Here is a 16,535-nt window from a genome sequence, read left to right on the forward strand (position 1 = left end):
CCACCAGTCACAGTAGGTGGAGGTGATGGACATGTATTCTCCCCGCCCCTTTCCCAGGGCAGGGGGTTCTGTGAACAAATTCACAAGCCTCCTCAGAAAGCCTGGTGAGCTGGGACAACTGGTCACCCATGCGCTGGTCCACAGAGTAAGGTACCTGCTCATGACTCTCTCTCCTTCTGCTCGTCCTTCACTCCCGCTTCCTGGGATCAGATTCCTAAATAAAGTATTCCCAAGCAAGCCTGTCTCAGCTCTGCCTTTGGGGTACGTGTATGGAGAGGTCTGCCTTTGTGTCTTTGCGTGGGTGTTGAAGGGTGAGCTGGCCGAGTGAAGGGACAGAGGGAATTGAAGTCCTTCACAGATGTCCCCCAGCCCCTCTCTCAGCCCCACTTTCAGTGGCACCTGGAGCGTTCACCTCCTGGGGCTTTTCCACAGTCCCGTGGTGTCAATCGCCTCGCGTCTTGTTGCTTCTTTCTCTACAGGAGATGAGGTTTCAGCTTTCCCCACGAACGTATTATTTACCACCTAAACACCTGCTTTGCCTCTTCCAGCATTCTCTTGGCATCTCTCATCTGGGATCAGCTCCTCAATGGGTCTCTGTGTCCTTGTAGGTTTGTAATATAACATCACGCGTTTGCTTTCCTTTTAGTGGGGCTTCCAGAGGGATCGTAGGGAGAGAAAACACACGTGTTCTGTGCCCTGCTCACAGGCGAGCTGGTATTTTCCCTTCGTGTCACCTAGTGTGACATAAAGAGCAAAAACCCTGTGCTCTAGTTCTGCGTCACTGGTGATTAATGGTGAGATTTGGGGCAAGACATGGAATGCCTCGGAGCCCCGGTTTCCTCATCTGTGAAATCTGCTGTGTGACTTGACCTCTGACCCCTCCAGCTCTAAAGTGCTCCACCTTCGGCCCTCGGAGAATCCCAGAAACTACCAGTGGTCAGTGTCTCAGGGAAGAATTGGATTGATCTTCTGGCTTAGGGAACCATGTTCTGTACTTGCCTCCCCAGGAAATGCCCAGATTGATGAGTTTTCGTCTTCTCCGGGGCCTGGAGTCAGCTTGTATTAACTCTGCAGAACGTTTCACAGGCCCTGTGTGTCTGCCTCTAGAATTCACTCGCTATTTGCTCCCCTTTGGCACCTTTAGAAAGCTGTGTAGGACATTGGCAGACAATTAAATGGGAGTTCCTGGCCTTGTATTCATGTTTTTCTCCCTTTTTCTAGCATTACCTATACCTTCTGGAATAGGGGCCAAAACATGGACTCTAAACCCATGGCCTATTTGTGTGTGTGTGTGTGTGTGTGTGTGTGTGTGCTGGGATACATATACACACACACACACAGAGCAACGTGAATATTTTCATTGTCTTAAAGCCCTCCCTTCTCCCAGGTCAGTGAAGCGTATGTGTGGCAGGGGTGTAGCTTCTCTCTAACTTATCTGTTCAAATCCATCTTTACTATTCCCATCTCCCCGTCCTTTCCCTACAAATGGTTTGACAGCCACTGGATGTCAGGCTCTGGAAACCATTTCTGAGATTGTCTAATGAGCACGAGCTGTCACAGAGAGAGAAGCACTTGGCTCTGTTAAACCTAGAATAGCACCGTCTCCGTCAGAGCTGAATATCTCCCCTTCGACCTTCAGATGCAGCTCACATATCACTTCCTTTGCAAAGATCCTCTTAATTGTCCCAGACAAGGTTGGACACTCCCTCCTTTGTTTGCTGTTAGATTACCTTATAATTCTATTGCAATATATGCACGTTTCCCTTAGAATAAATACCACCTTGAATTATAACCGTACATGAGAAACAAGATATTAAAATGAGATGCTTGTCAGTTTCGGCTGAGGCCCCAAAGCCTGGGAGCACGGAAAGCAACACGGCATTTTCAAGAGAGGAGCTAGTTGACTTATGGAGGAATTGCTTGGGGAATGAGCCGAAGCTGGTTAGTCAATGTTAGTTAATCTTCAACCTCCAGCCCTCTCAAAAGATGAGGTTGAAGAGGATGAGGCCAAAAAATCCCTCTGGGGAGGGTTTTCAGAGTGCTCGGCATTTCCCCTCTACTTGGCCACTTCACCACCCCTATGGGGATGAGGGACAGGGTGTTGTAGTCAAGAAAACCAGAAGGAGGCTCCAGAAGTTTCCATGGAATGTGCAGAACATACAGCCTAGTGTCTGATATCCCTCAGATGCTTAAAGGCAGGAGGATGTGGCTGGAGCTCCCTGATGGGAGGCAAAGCTACACATTTCCCGAACATTCCACATTGTCTTAAAACTGATGCATGCCAGGGAACCACCAGGAGGGGAGGGGGACCCCAGGGAGAAGGGAGGCTATAGAAGCTCAGGGGCACGGGGAGAACTGCAAGGGGCCAACTGGAGGAGGGGGGTCGCTCAGATGAACACAGAGTGCAGGTGGGCCTCCCAGAGGAAGAATCTTGAGGAAGGAGCAAAACACAGGCAGACACAGACACACACACAAAGACACACAGACACAAAGACACATACAGACACACACAGAGCTACACACACAAAGGCACACACAGACACATACACACAGATATACACAGACACACACACAGACACACACACACAGAGGTGTTTTTTCGCTGTTCACACAAGCCAGCGGTACCAATGCCAAATCCCCCGGTGCACCTGCCTTGTGGATGTAAAGTCACCTTTGCTTCTGTAGCTCCTCCCCCTACATCTAATCCTGGAAGGGTCAGAGATAGGAGCTCGTGGGTTGGGGATGAACTGGCATGAAGAAACAACAGCTGACTGTCCTTTCCTCTGTGGTGTCTCCTTGCCTGGTGACACCGCAGTAAGTACCCCTCAGCTCTGCCGGCCCCTTTCCACGGGCTCCACCCTGACCGCCTCCTCCTCCCCCTACCGTGATCACACCCAACCTTCTGAACTCAGCCCGAACGCACATCGAAGATAAACCTTTCCCTGAAAGGTTTCTATCTCTGGGATTCCTCGTGGATAGTGAACCCCAGCACGTCTAGGAATGGGACACAAGGCACAGAGGTCCCCATAGCACATCGGGCAGAAGAAGGGGATGCTTCCCCATGGTAGACTAGGGCGTTAGGCTGGGCATCAGGGTCTACCAGGTGGGTAGGGCATACGGTCCAAAGTGCATGACCGGCTCCGTTTGATTCCGACTGTAGTTAGTAGCAGAATGCCCTGTGAGGGTTTCAGAGCTTGGGTCCAGATCAGGAAATCTGGGAATGAGGAGTCTTTGGTGAGGCTGTCTGCTGGGTGCTGCTATCACACCGATGGTCCCACCGGATAGTGGCTGCTACAGGCTGGGATTCAGAAGCAGAGTCTGGGGCCTGAGGTAAGAGTCCCATGCGCTGGAAGGTGACACCTATTTATTCATCCATAGAGTCGAGTTTGACTTTCACAAAGTTCAGTGTGGCAGATGTGACTCTAGACTGGCATTTTCAAACACTTGCAGGCATAGGTCATCACTAGGAGAGCCGATTAAAATGTACATCTTCCCATCGTCAGGTAGGATAAACCTTACCTGTTCCTCCTTCCGGAGGACAGAATAGAACATGATGACGAGCTCGCATGATGCGTGATTAGCAGCTACGCGTAATCAGGCCTTGCAAAGTGTACATCTTCCCGGGGGTTGCACTCAGTAATTAGAGAGTTTGGGGTGGGCCCTGGCAATAGGCATAGAAGCAAGTTTCCGGGTGATCGGGGGAAACCACACATGGTCCCCAGACCACCAAGCATGTGACTGAACTCTGATCAATTTCCATTTTTACTAAAAGACCGACACAGGCTTTGTCTTTTCTGTGTTTCTCCCTCCAAGTGTTATGTAATTAAAGCCAAGGCTGTGAGGGAGTAATTCAACAGGGGCTGGGGACCAAGGTGACCATTAGATTTTCCTGCAGTAGCGTGACGACGGGTTATTTCAGCCCTTGAAGAGGCAGGTGGGCACGCATTCTAACAATGGGCAGAATGGTCTATGAGTCACCCTCCCGTCTTACTGAATGTTTGCCCACACGGAAGGTTTGCTCCATCACTCGGTATGAAATTGGGCTTCCTACTTGCAGCTGCCTGGTGAGTAATTTATAGGACCCAGAGGATGAGGACAGTAATGAGGTTTTGGTTTTGGTGGGTGATTCAAATGCCGTTGTTCCCTCGTCACTCCTGATTTCTGAAAAGTCCACTGCTCTCCCACAGTCACATGTAGAAGCCAGGGGATGTTTACAGTTTCTCTGCAAAGCAATTTCTTTGAGAGCTGTTTCTCTCTCTGCACACTACATGATTAAAAATAGAAAACCATGAGCCCCAGAGGGAGTTGGGAGTAGGTCCTCTGGGTGCTTTCAGCTTAGGCGGTTTAGGAAAAAAATATGCCTTCTTTATTTTTGGTAGAGGAGGTAGTATTTCCAACAGGTGGAGCTGGGGGAAAAAAAACCTGTTGCGACTATGTTTCTTAGTGGTACAAATTCTCTTAGGACACTGTTTGAATGGCTGAGTTGAAAGTCAAATTTGCGTGCAAAGGAGATGCTCTCTAGGAGACGCTAATGTGGTTTGTGTTGTGATTTTTCAAGGATAGTTTCTAGATGACCTATAATGTGTTTTCCTTTCCCTTGTAGATAGCAATCCTCTTATTATCGGCAGCCTCAAGAAGAGAACAAAGCAGACCAGGCCGTTAGGGGACTGAAATTACGCATTTAATTCACCAACATTGTGTCTAAGTGGCCTCATTCGTTCAACATATATTTATAAGTAGCTCTACGCCATATACTGCTCTCAGCACTGGGGATGCATCGGTGAACAAAACAGTCCAAATTTCTGCACTTAATGCGGCTCACTTTCTGATGAGGTCATCGTTTGACCCCCTGGCCCTTACAATATGGATTTCGGCGTGACTTTGGACAAGCTGATAAAACTCTCTGAATGTGAATTTCCTCATCTGCCAAATGTGTTCATCGTGCTATTTGCGCTTCCCCAGTTCTCCTGGTCTTGAGAGTCACCAGGAATACTTGATGAGTAAGCCCCTCCCACAGGGACTCTGATTCGGTATGTCTGGACCAGCCTTGTCCAGTAGAATGTAATATGAGCCACTCATGTCATTTCTAATGTTCTCACAGCCACATTTAAAAAAAAAAGTATAAAGAAATAAGTGAAATTAATTCTAATATCTTCTTTTAAATATAAATGTATTGATTGATTGATTTTTGGCTACGCTGGGTCTTCGTTGCTGAGTGCGGGCTTTCTCTAGTTGAGGTGAGGGGGGCTGCTCTTTGTTGAGGTGCGCGGGCTTCTCATTGCGGTGGCTTCTCTCGTTGCGGAGCACGGGCTCTATGCGCGCGTGGGCTCAGTAGTTGTGGCTCGCCGGCTCTAGAGCACAGGCTCAGTAGTTGTGACGCACGGGCTTAGTTCCTCCGTGGAATTTGGGATGTTCCCAGACCAGGGCTCAAACCCGTGTCCCCTGCATTGGCAGGCAGATTCTTAACCACTGCGCCACCAGGGAGGTCCATATCTTTTACTTAATCCCATATATTCAAACTTCTATCATTTCAAGATGTAGTCAATAGAAAACAGGAATGAGGTATTTTATACTCTTTCTTTGTACAAAGCCTGCAAACTCTAGTGTGTATTTTATACTTACAACACAACTCATTTCGGATTTGCCACCTTTCAAGGGCTCACTCATCACCTGTGGCTGCTGGCCACCATCTTGGACAGCACTGGTCCCCACAGAGCCTTGGAATCTGTACATTGAACAAGTGGTTCAGATGATTCTTATGTCTGAGCAAGTGTGGAAGAGACTAGACCAGATGCTCCCCAGGGGAGCTCCCAATTCTCACTTTCTATTAGAATTCCGAGGTGTGGGGGGGGGGCACATCAAAGCATCTATCACTCAGTTGGCAATTACCACATATTCTTATTTTCAGAACATCAGTTTCATAACTTATTTGATCTCCTCTGTTTTCTCCCCCTCCCATCCTCTATGTGGTTAAACTGAGAGTCAAGCCTTCTTAAGAATAATGACATAACAGTGCCGGAGACGATTCAGTGAAGAAAACTTCACATGATCAAAGGGCTAAGGAGGCTGCCTTAGGAGGATAACCTAAAAAGAACAAAGCGCTTCAAGCTAGAAAAAGAAGGTGGAAAAGCCAGGGTGATCAAAGTTTGTAAAGTCGTGAAGTAAATGGAGGCCTGAACAGGAACCTTTTGAAATCCAAAACTTAGCCGAAGAATGGAGCCTATTGGATAGCTTGAAATCACTCGCCTTAAGACAAATGATGAGAAAACAATAATCATTCTTCAGGCAGCAGATACAGAATTTAGAGAACCCATTCCCTCTAGGATAGCAAAGGATATAATGCAAAGAGATTCAGGCAATGTTTCGGTTTAAGCCCTAACCTCTTACAATATCCTAAAACATTCCCTATCTCCCTAGTAAGTAGTTGGTTTTATCTGTGGGAGGAGGTGAGCTTCAGGTCCTATTACTCTGCCATCTTGATTGCCTCCCCAGTCGTTGGTTTTAGATAGAATACTTTCCATCTGTCCATCCCTCCACCCGCCTGTACATCTGTTCATTAAACTTTGTAAGGGTCTACTCTGTGAAATAGGTTTTGTTAGAGGTTTTCATATGCAGGGCTTCATTGAATACACATAACAATCCTGCAAAGTAGATACTATTATATCTTATTTCACAGATGGAGTTATAGGCTCAGAGAGGTTCAGTGACTTGTCCAAATTCTGGACAAGTCGTGTTAGTGCTTGGTTTAAAAACTCCAAGCCTTAAACAAAGTCCAGGGGTCTTTACAAACAACAGCATGAGGCCAGATGTCTACTAGGTTGACCCAGAGCATTCTTAGGAGCAAATGGGGAAGGTTCTCCTCTCTCAGAAGATCTATCACCAAGGCTGAGTTCAACGCGCCTGCCAGGACCTCGCAAGACCGAAGCCAGCATCCCCCGCACCCCACCAGGCTTGTGGAAACCCTCTTCTGAGTTGTGATCACGTGGTTACAGATGTGTTCAATCAGTTTTGTTTGTTGAGCTTTCCTGGGGCAACACAGCATGACAAACCTTGTTAGACTCACAATAGTACACAATCATCAAAACTAGTGGAAACCATTAAGACCATCTTTTCCAATCTTCTCGTTCACAGTAATGGCCCAGCTGCTATGTGTTTGTGGCCTTGGCCAGCGCTGGGATTAGAACTGACAGACTGACTCCCTGGCCAAAGCTCCTTCCACGCTGGTAAGCTTTGCAAACGATGCCCTTTCACTGCTACCCAGTAGGCAAAACAACTCAGAATTTGACATTTCATTTCTTGACACTTGATGGGAAGGCCTGAGATATGTCACATCAGACTGAAAAATCACTGGGCCTGATAACATGCAAAAATGATTTTCAGCTTGTAAGTGAAGATTTAGCATTGGCAAAAGTTATTCTGGGTGACTTCAGAGGAGAGGCTTAAATTTCCCCCATTTGTTTTCTCTGTATCCCACTTTAGAGTTCTTGGTACCCGCTATCTTCTCCGTCCGAAGTAACTGTTTGTTGCAGGGCCCAGCAGTAAGGGCAGGTAAGAATCACGGGGTTGGAGATACACGAACCGGTAGTCAATAGTCACGAATCACAATTCACATACTGCACACACTTAGAACACAACACAGGCTAGTCAAGTAGGGAAAGGGGGTAACGAAGGGTTGGGTCCTCCCGCAACGAGCCTTCAAGTCACTCTGCTTACATCTCTTTTTAAGACGTCACGGTTACCCCAGGGGAAGGGATCTTGGCTCTATCCATTGCTCCGGTTCCAGTGACACGCGTGACCCATCCAACTTCTCATCTAAAGCAGTAGTCTTCGTTCATCACTTGAAGACGCCCGCAGTCCCGCAGCGGACATTTCAAAACAACTAGCATGGAAGTTCCCATTGGCCACTGTGACTCCATGTTGAACCACTTAACATGTCTCGACAGTGCTTAAATCCTGTAAGTTTCACAGAGGATGAATAGGAAACCGAACATGAAAGAAATCACCTCATAACAATACCCCATGTGTATTAGATAGACTAGAATAAGCTAAGCTGTTGTAGCGAATAAACCCTAGCCTCTCAACCCTGGGATGTGTAAAGACCCTGTTTCTCACTCACAGCACGGTCTGATGTGGGCTGAGCGGATCTCCTGCATGGGTCCCCTGAGCGAGCTTCCCCGCACCGCTCTGCTTTGCGCCTCTCACAGACCTGGGTCCTCTCCTTGGCAGTGACTCTGGGATCTGAATTGTTTTCATAATGCAGCTACACCATCTTGGACTCTTTCCTTCCAGGCAAGTGGAGAGAGACAGAGATGGAGGGAGGGAGAAAGGGAGGAGGAAAGAGATAGATAGAGAGAGAGAGAGAGAGAGCGCCTAGAGAAGACACACGTGCTTGTATTTGCCTCAAGGATCATGGGGATACTTGGTAGGGAGCAACAGTCTCTACCACGCCAGATCTGGACTGTGTCCCCCCGCCCCTGCCACACGTCAAGAAGCCTTTCTTCCCTAAGCACTTAACCCAGCAAGATTGGTTCCATCTATTAACAGGTTCTTGGTTCACCGACAGGACTGGAAGCTTTCAGGGGAGGAGTTCCTAAGGACCTTCATCAAGTATTCTCAGGGATCATACGCTCGTTCGCTCTGGCAGGTGGTTGATTTGGGGGAAGGAGTGTGACTCCAATGCAGATGGCCTGTGGCTCGCTCCCAATGCCAGGTGGGGTGCAGGGCGTGAGAAGGGCAATGCTGACTGTCCCTGGGGCCTGGGGGGAGGAGGGGGCATCTCTCTGAGTAGAGGAGCCCCACTGGCTTCCTTTCCTCATTCAGGAAAAGCTTTCACTCTGTCCTGTAACTCGTTCCCTCCGCGACATTTACAGAGCGGTTGCCATGAGCCAGGACGTGTCCTAGGGGCTCCCTCTGCTTCATAAGAAGGGTGTAGCCAGTGTCGTGAGGTCTGATGAGGGGACTTCACGAAGCACAAGGATAGGGCAGACAGGAGTCATTTGCCTCAATGGTAGAAAAAAAGAGATATTCCATAAAAGTGGTCATTATTATCTGGAAAATAGTACAGAACAACCCGCAGAGAATGAATTTCACACATAGGATTCCAGCTGTGAAAAAAGTACTGGGGAAAGGACAGCCTTGCCCCTCAAGCCTTAGGGGACAGATATGACCAACAGATAAAGGAAAGTCTCTGTTCCTAGAAAGCGAGTCAGAAGACCAACTGGCGGAAACTGGTGCTCAGCGTGGCCTGCTCCCCTGTGATCCGGTGGAGAACCAGTGTAAGGGGTATTTGATCAGAATGGAGAAAGCTGCCCAGCTGCCTTAAGCCCCTCTACTACCGTCCAGGAGTCCTTGTGGTTCCCCTCTCCAAGAACAGGATTAGACCCAGAGTCTGAGGCTGATGGTTAAATGCCTCCAACTGCAAAGACTGATCCGTTGGTGGGGCAGGGAGCCACGAGCAGCCACAGAGAAAGTTCATCGTCATTAAGTGATACCACCGGGAATTAGTGGGAACAGGACATCACTGTAAAGAATATCATTTCCATGGGCAGACCTTCCACCTCACTTAGGAGTCATACCCCGGAAAAGTAACTTACATGTTAGTGTTGCCTTTGCGACGGTCAGTGAATGCGGCCGGCTGAAAGGCACACAGACCAAGGTCATAGTGTGGGTCACAGGGGGCAAAGTCATGGTACGGGGCCGTATAGGAACAGGTGACAGGAGAAAGGACCAGGGAGGAAAAGTGCCGTGCTTGGTACAAGAGTCTGGGACAGTTGGATTTGTCTTGAGTCTTCTGGACGCTATGGTTAGAGGAACAACCCGACAGCTCCTGTTAATAGCAACTGGTCAGAACCGCCTATAGTTACCCCCAATGGGCATCTGTCAACCTAGATTCCCAGGGCAAGCATCCCAACAGAGACAGAAGCTGTATCTTTTTTTAAGACCCAGCTGTGGAAGTCGCTCTGAGTTTCTTCTGCCACATCCTACTCATTAGAAATGAGCCATTAAGGTGGCTTTCTCCAGCATTTATTGTTTGTAGATTTTTTGATGATGGCCATTCTGACTGGTGTGAGATAATAAATGCTGGAGAGGGTGTGGAGAAAAGGGAACCCTCTTGCACTGTTGGTGGGAATGTAAATTGATACAGCCACTATGGAGAACAGTATGGAGGTTCCTTAAAACACTAAAAATAGAACTACCATACGACCCAGCAATCCCACTACTGGGCATATACCCTGAGAAAACAATAATTCAAAAAGAGTCATGTACCAAAATCTTCATTGCAGCTCTATTTACAATAGCCAGGACATGGAAGCAACCTAAGTGTCCATCGACAGATGAATGGATAAAGAAGATGTGGTACATACGTACAATGGAATATTACTCAGCCATAAAAAGGAATGGAACTGAGGTATTTGTAGTGAGGTGGATGGACCTAGAGACTGTCATACAGAGTGAAGTAAGTCAGAAAGACAAAAACAAATACCATATGCTAACACATATATATGGAATCTAAAAAAAGAAAAAAGGTCATGAAGAACCTAGGGGCAAGATGGGAATAAAGATGCAGACCTACTAGAGAATGGACTTGAGAATACAGGGAGGGGGAAGGGTAAGCTGGGACAAAGTGAGACAGTGGCATGGACATATATAAACTAAATGTAAAATAGATAGCTACGGGGAAGCAGCCTCATAGCACAGGGTGATCAGCTCGGTGCTTTGTGACCGCCTAGAGGGGTGGGATAGCGAGGGTGGGAGGGAGGGAGATGCAAGAGGGAAGAGATATGGGGACATATGTATATGTATAACTGATTCACTTTGTTATAAACTAGAACCTAACACACCACTGTAAAGCAATTATATGCCAATAAAGATGTTAAAAAAAAAAGATGGCTTGCCTTCAAGGAGAGGTGAATTGGAGCCCTCCTTTTCATGGAGGGTCAAAAATGAGCAGATATGTTTTGGTGATTTTTTGTTTTTGAATACGCTTCTTTTTAAGTTTTTTTATCATTAACAAGAGTTCAATATTTTTTTACACTTTTTTCTTTTGAAACAAATCTTACACATGATAAATGCACAAGTCTTTCAGGTACATCTGTCGAGTTTTGACAAATGAATACATCTATATAATCTAAACCCTATCAAGAGATATAAAACATTACCATCATCTCTGTAAGTTCTCTCAGCCCTTTCCCAGTCCATTCCTGCCCTAATCCCAGATGCCAGGGGTGTTCTGTTTTTGTTTTTTTCTATTGTAGTTTCAAGACGTGGATTTATACCGGTTAGTATCATTACTGAGTCCTCAAATAATTTTTCTTCGGTTGTTACTTGGTCTTCTTTTTAAAAGCATATTTTCCATGTTCTGGCCACAAGTTATTTGCATTCATCTCACAGGCCCACTTCCTCCCAGGATCTCCCAAAGTCTCATCTGTCATGGGATTCGACTCATGATATCACCATCTAATTAGGTCCAGACAAGCCCCTGAGTTTGGCTTGCCCAGCACAGCACCCTCAGCTCCCACCCTCTGCAGGAAAGAGACTTCCTTACAGAGTGTAAGCGTCCTGCAGACAGAAACTCATCTCCTTTTACCCCTCATGGTGCTTAGCTCTAACTAAATATTAAATGCTCTGGAGACGTCATCTTGCAGATTTTCTAATGTTTCAGAACAATCAAACCTCGACATCCCTCCCTTCTGTTCCCAAGTAGCACAATTCCTTGCCACGGTTGGCTTTCTGCCCTTGGAGCTCAGGAATTGCCTCAAGAACAGCAAGTAAGCCCGAGCGCTCGTGCCAGCGCAATGACCATCAGCAGTGGCTGGGAGGGGATTTGCGGCGTAACGAGGGGGCACTGATGCCGCCTCACTTCCCAAATTCTCAAACTGCACGCTGCTCCTGGGATCCTCTTGGCAAGGCCTCCCTGCCTTTGGGATATCAAACCAACTGCAAAATCAAAGAGACAGCCTTACGTCGAAGGCCCCCTGACACTGTTTACAGCCAAATCAATCTGTTCACGGTCATAACTGAGATACAGGGGCCCCAGGTGCAGCCTTCAACTGGACCTTGATCTGCCTCGAGACAGGACCAGGGATGTTCAGGGATACAGAAGGAAACCTTCTCTTCCCCTGCAGTCTTCTGCCGCCTGTCCCCATGCCCACCCTGCGCGCACACTCCCACGAGAAAGACTTTTCAGGAACAAAGGGTGATACATAATAGTAGGAGCTCATTTAATCTTCACAGCAGCCCTATATGTTTCTTATCCTCAGATAAGACACTGAAACCAAGAGGGGCTCATGACTGGCTGGGGGTCCACAGCCCATGATAGGCAGAGCCAGGATTCAAACCTTAGTAGATTCCAGAATGTGTGCTCTTCACCACCACCTCACTGTGAAAGGCAGACAGTGTGTTTTGGGTACAACAATGACACAAACAGGTTTCTAATATAGGACTAATAATGCAACATATCCTACGTGTAGGTCAGGAATTTTATGTAGACTCATAAGAAAGCACTGAATGTGTGTACGTTGATTTATAATTTATAATGATTGGCAGCCATGCGCTGGGTGCCTTCCAGGAGCAGACACTACACTAAACATTTTACATATCGTGTCACTATTCTCCATACCCTTGCAACATAGTTATTATAAAAGTGGGAACTGAAGCACTGAGGAGTCCAATACGTCGCCTACATTTGCATAGCTGGGGTGTGACCGGGCTGCGGTACATATGCTTCCTAGCTTTCCAGATACAGCTCCTGCCATCTGTTTAACCTGACTGTCCCTGTCACCATTCCAGCCCTCTATGTAGTATTCCCAGCCCTCCATGAAGTCATCAATTTGCTAAAAATAATTTCTGTGGTTGATGGGTTTTTAACGGAGCATGCTGTCTCTGGCCCCTCCCTAGAAGTCTATGTCCAAGGGGGTGGGGAGTGGGTGTTCAGAGCTCCCGCTAACCTTAGCAGAGGCTCCAGGGCTGAGGCTGTGCCCTCTGTGATTTCTGCCTCATCTTATTTTTAATGAGGTCAAGGGCATCCACTGGGGAAAGGGAGGGGGCTATCTCTCCTGGTGGTGCCTGGAGCTCTCTGCTGTCACCCCTATTTCTTTGGCTTCTCACACAGTTGGTGTCAGAGGCAGAGACATCACTCACCCAGCTAGTCCTTGTAGGTCACGTCATTTCGAGCCAGATACCCCAGGTGGGTGAAGGAGAGATGAACGTCTGTATCTCCCAGATGTCACCTGCCTTCAAAGCCCTCTTTCCATATCCGACAGGCAATTTTCTCACCGAGTTCTGCCTGGTGGGCTCTTCCCAGCCAGAACCAGCAAACTTGACCCTTCAAGAACAGATGCTGGTGGCAAGAGGCTTTTCCTGTACCTCAAACTATGAGAAGCTGGTCCCAGGGACCGCTCGAGCTTGGAGTCACCCAAGAGATGGTAGGAGGGGCCACCCACACGGAGCTTGGTGTGACCGGTGGAGCGTACACCAGCTTGGGAGTCCAGCTCAGCCACAAAATCGCCTCTGGGAGAAGTGTTTCTCCTCTGACGGCCTCGGTCTTCCCATCTGTGGTGTGGGGATAACTCCATCTCATCTCCCACATGAGCGTAAAGTCAGTGTTGGAACCTGGCTCGTGAAGCTGCAGTCAGAGCCCTTTTCTCCATCCTCCTCGCTATCCGTCTTCTCAGCCCAGTTCCTGGTCCCCCCCACCCCACCCCGCCCCGGCCAAGCCCCGCCTGCTTCCCTCTTTACAGCCACATCTGTCCCTGCCCTGCGTGCTGCTGGCTCACACTCACCGCACTTCCCCATCTGCACTGGTGGGCCTGATGCCTCAGCCATGACTTCTGCAAACTTGACCACAGGGGACTTATCTTACGCTCACCTCTAAAGATGGGGAAAAGCAGAGGGCAAAGGTTATGCACACTTTTACTCTATTTTCCTGTGATTAACATTAGAGGTGGGACTTCGTTGTTAGTTGTCTATACGTTAATAATTTTTATGTCTACCTGTGTATTGACACTTTTTATTATGAACTGTCCCTCTTTGATCTCTAGCAATGTTTCTCGTCTCTGAATCTACTCTCTATGATGGTGATATCATCTCTCTAGCTCTTTCACAGTCATTGTTTGCACAGAACATCTTTCATCCTTTCATGCTCAAGCTATTTGTGCTCTGGAATCTGAAGTGTTTCACCCGTTGACAACACATAATTGGATTTGCTTTTTTTTAAATCAAGTTTGAAAACCTGTCTTTTAATTAGAGTGTACAGAACATTCACATCTAACGTAATTATCGAAGGGCTTGGGTTTCACTCATTTTGCTATTTGTTTTCTCCAGGTCTCATGTATTTTTGTTCCTCTGTTCTTTCTTTACTGCCTTTTTTGTAGTGTGTAATTTTTCTTCCTCTGTTCATTTTTACATATATTTTAACCAGTTTTATTGAAGTAAACTTGGCATATAATAAACTGTGAATGCTTAAGGTTTATAATTTGGTGAGTTTTGACATGTACACACCCATGAAAGCACCAGTGTGCCCCTTTGTCTCCCCACCCATCCCCGCCCATCAACATAAAATCCCTGGCCTCATTTCTGTCAATGGGCATTGGTTTGTATAATCTAGAATTTTATATAAACGGAAGCCTACAGTGTATTAGTTTAATCTAAATGCACTCAGCATGGTTATTTTTCAAAAATAATACATAAGTAAAAACAAAGATAAATAAGCATGATTGATTATTTGATGATTCATCCAGGTTGCAGTGTATCGACAGTTTATTATTTTGAATGGCTGAGTACTATCACATGATAGATAGATATTACTACAGATATAGATATGTACTACGTTTTGTTTATCTGTTCACCTGTTTATCTATTCACCTGTTGGGACATTTGGGCTGTTTCCAGTTTTAGGCTATTATAAATAATGCTGCTATAAACATTCATGGCCACGGTTTCGTGTGGATATATATTTTTATTTCTCTTGGAGATACAGCTGGTAGTGAAATTGCTGGATTTTCTAAGATATAGGATTTGAAAATATTTTGTGCCAGTCAAGGCTTGTCTTTTTGGTTTTTTTAATGATGCCTTTCGAAGAGCAGGCATTTTGGGGGGAGGGATGGATGGGGAGCTTGGGATTAGCAGATGCAAACTATTATCTATAGAATGGATAAACAACAAGGTCCTACAGTATAGCACATGGAACTATATTCAATATCCTGTGATAAACCCTAATGGAAAAGAATATGAAAAAGAATGTATATATACGTATAACTGAATCACTTTGCTGTACAGTAGAAATTAACACAACATTGTAAATCAACTATACTTCACTAAAATACATTTTTAAAAAAGATAAAAAAAGTTTTTAATTTTGATGGAGTCCAATTAATCAAATCTTTCTCTTTTATTTATCCGCTCAGTTTTTAGTCGTTGCATGCTATATCTTTTAAAATTCCTCTATTCTAATTATTTGATTATCTTAGTTTTAATTCTCTGTGTTTTCACAAAGTCCTTTAACCAGTACACGGTTATGCACTCTGTTTTCATCCACTGTGACCATTTGCTGTCCTCTATTATCTCACCTGGGACCATCTGCACCTTAGATTTCATCTTGAATTCCTGTGGTACTTAAGCAATACCCAGCACGCAGAAAGCCCTCAAAGAACAAGGGTTGCGTTATTTGGTGCATTGCTCATCTGTGCTGTCTGTGACCAGACTACGCTTTGGGGTTCACATTCTTCCTTCAGAAAGACAATTGGCGACATCTGAGATAGGGGACCTCTCCAGTACCACTCCATGCCTTTTAATCAACGGGAATCATGGTTTCATGACTATCCATCCCTCCAAACTCAAAAGAAACTGCAGACACGTGCTTGTTGAGAATATGACACGTGCTTCTTGCTCTGTGATCCTTTGATTCATATTAGATGTGGCCTCAAACACACCCCTCCTCCCTCTGTTGCAGGAGATTGCTTCTTGCTAGCAAATGTTTTGCCTCTGCATCCTGTGCGTGGAAAAGGCCTTTGCATCCCACGGAGATTTTGCGTTTTTACCCAGGTCAGTAGAGGGTACGGGATCCCACTGTGCCATCCAGGTTACGAAACAGCAGGGTGAACAGCCGTGATCTTGAGACAAGCTTCACGCCCAGGTTTGTCCTGAGCAGCCCTGCCAGCCCACACCTGCGCTGACAGGTGTCACATGTCACATGTCTCTTATTTTCTCCCCTCAGCATCACTGTGAAGGCTGCACGAGCAAAGGGCTAAGGTATGTGGAAGTGCCTGCTACAGGGCAGGTACATGGTGGGGGCTTGTTCCATTATTCCTGGTGTGCCTGAAACGATTCATACCTTCAAAAATATAACTGGTGTATTTCCAGGCACCGTGAGGGGCCAGGGAGACGACAATTTCTATGAAGGTCTGTCCTGCACCTGTCAACGTTCTGCCCGTTTCCAAGCGTCTTGTTCCTGGCGCACCTCCTCTGCCGCATCTCTGCGTTTCAACAACTAATCTGAACATCGGTCAGTTGGAAGCAGCTTCACCGACACCAGGAGC

General features: G+C 46.6%; 1 non-coding gene across 1 annotated transcript; it reads left to right on the forward strand.

The window, feature by feature from the left end:
• The first annotated feature begins 3,496 nt into the window (after positions 1–3,496).
• On the forward strand, positions 3,497–3,639 carry LOC136128618 (U8 small nucleolar RNA). Its single transcript, XR_010656209.1, has one exon. It is a non-coding gene; the product is annotated as a U8 small nucleolar RNA (small nucleolar RNA).
• Positions 3,640–16,535: the final 12,896 nt, after the last annotated feature.

Source organism: Phocoena phocoena, chromosome 9 (genome assembly GCF_963924675.1).
Source record: "Phocoena phocoena chromosome 9, mPhoPho1.1, whole genome shotgun sequence".
Taxonomy (NCBI): Eukaryota; Metazoa; Chordata; class Mammalia; order Artiodactyla; family Phocoenidae; genus Phocoena; species Phocoena phocoena.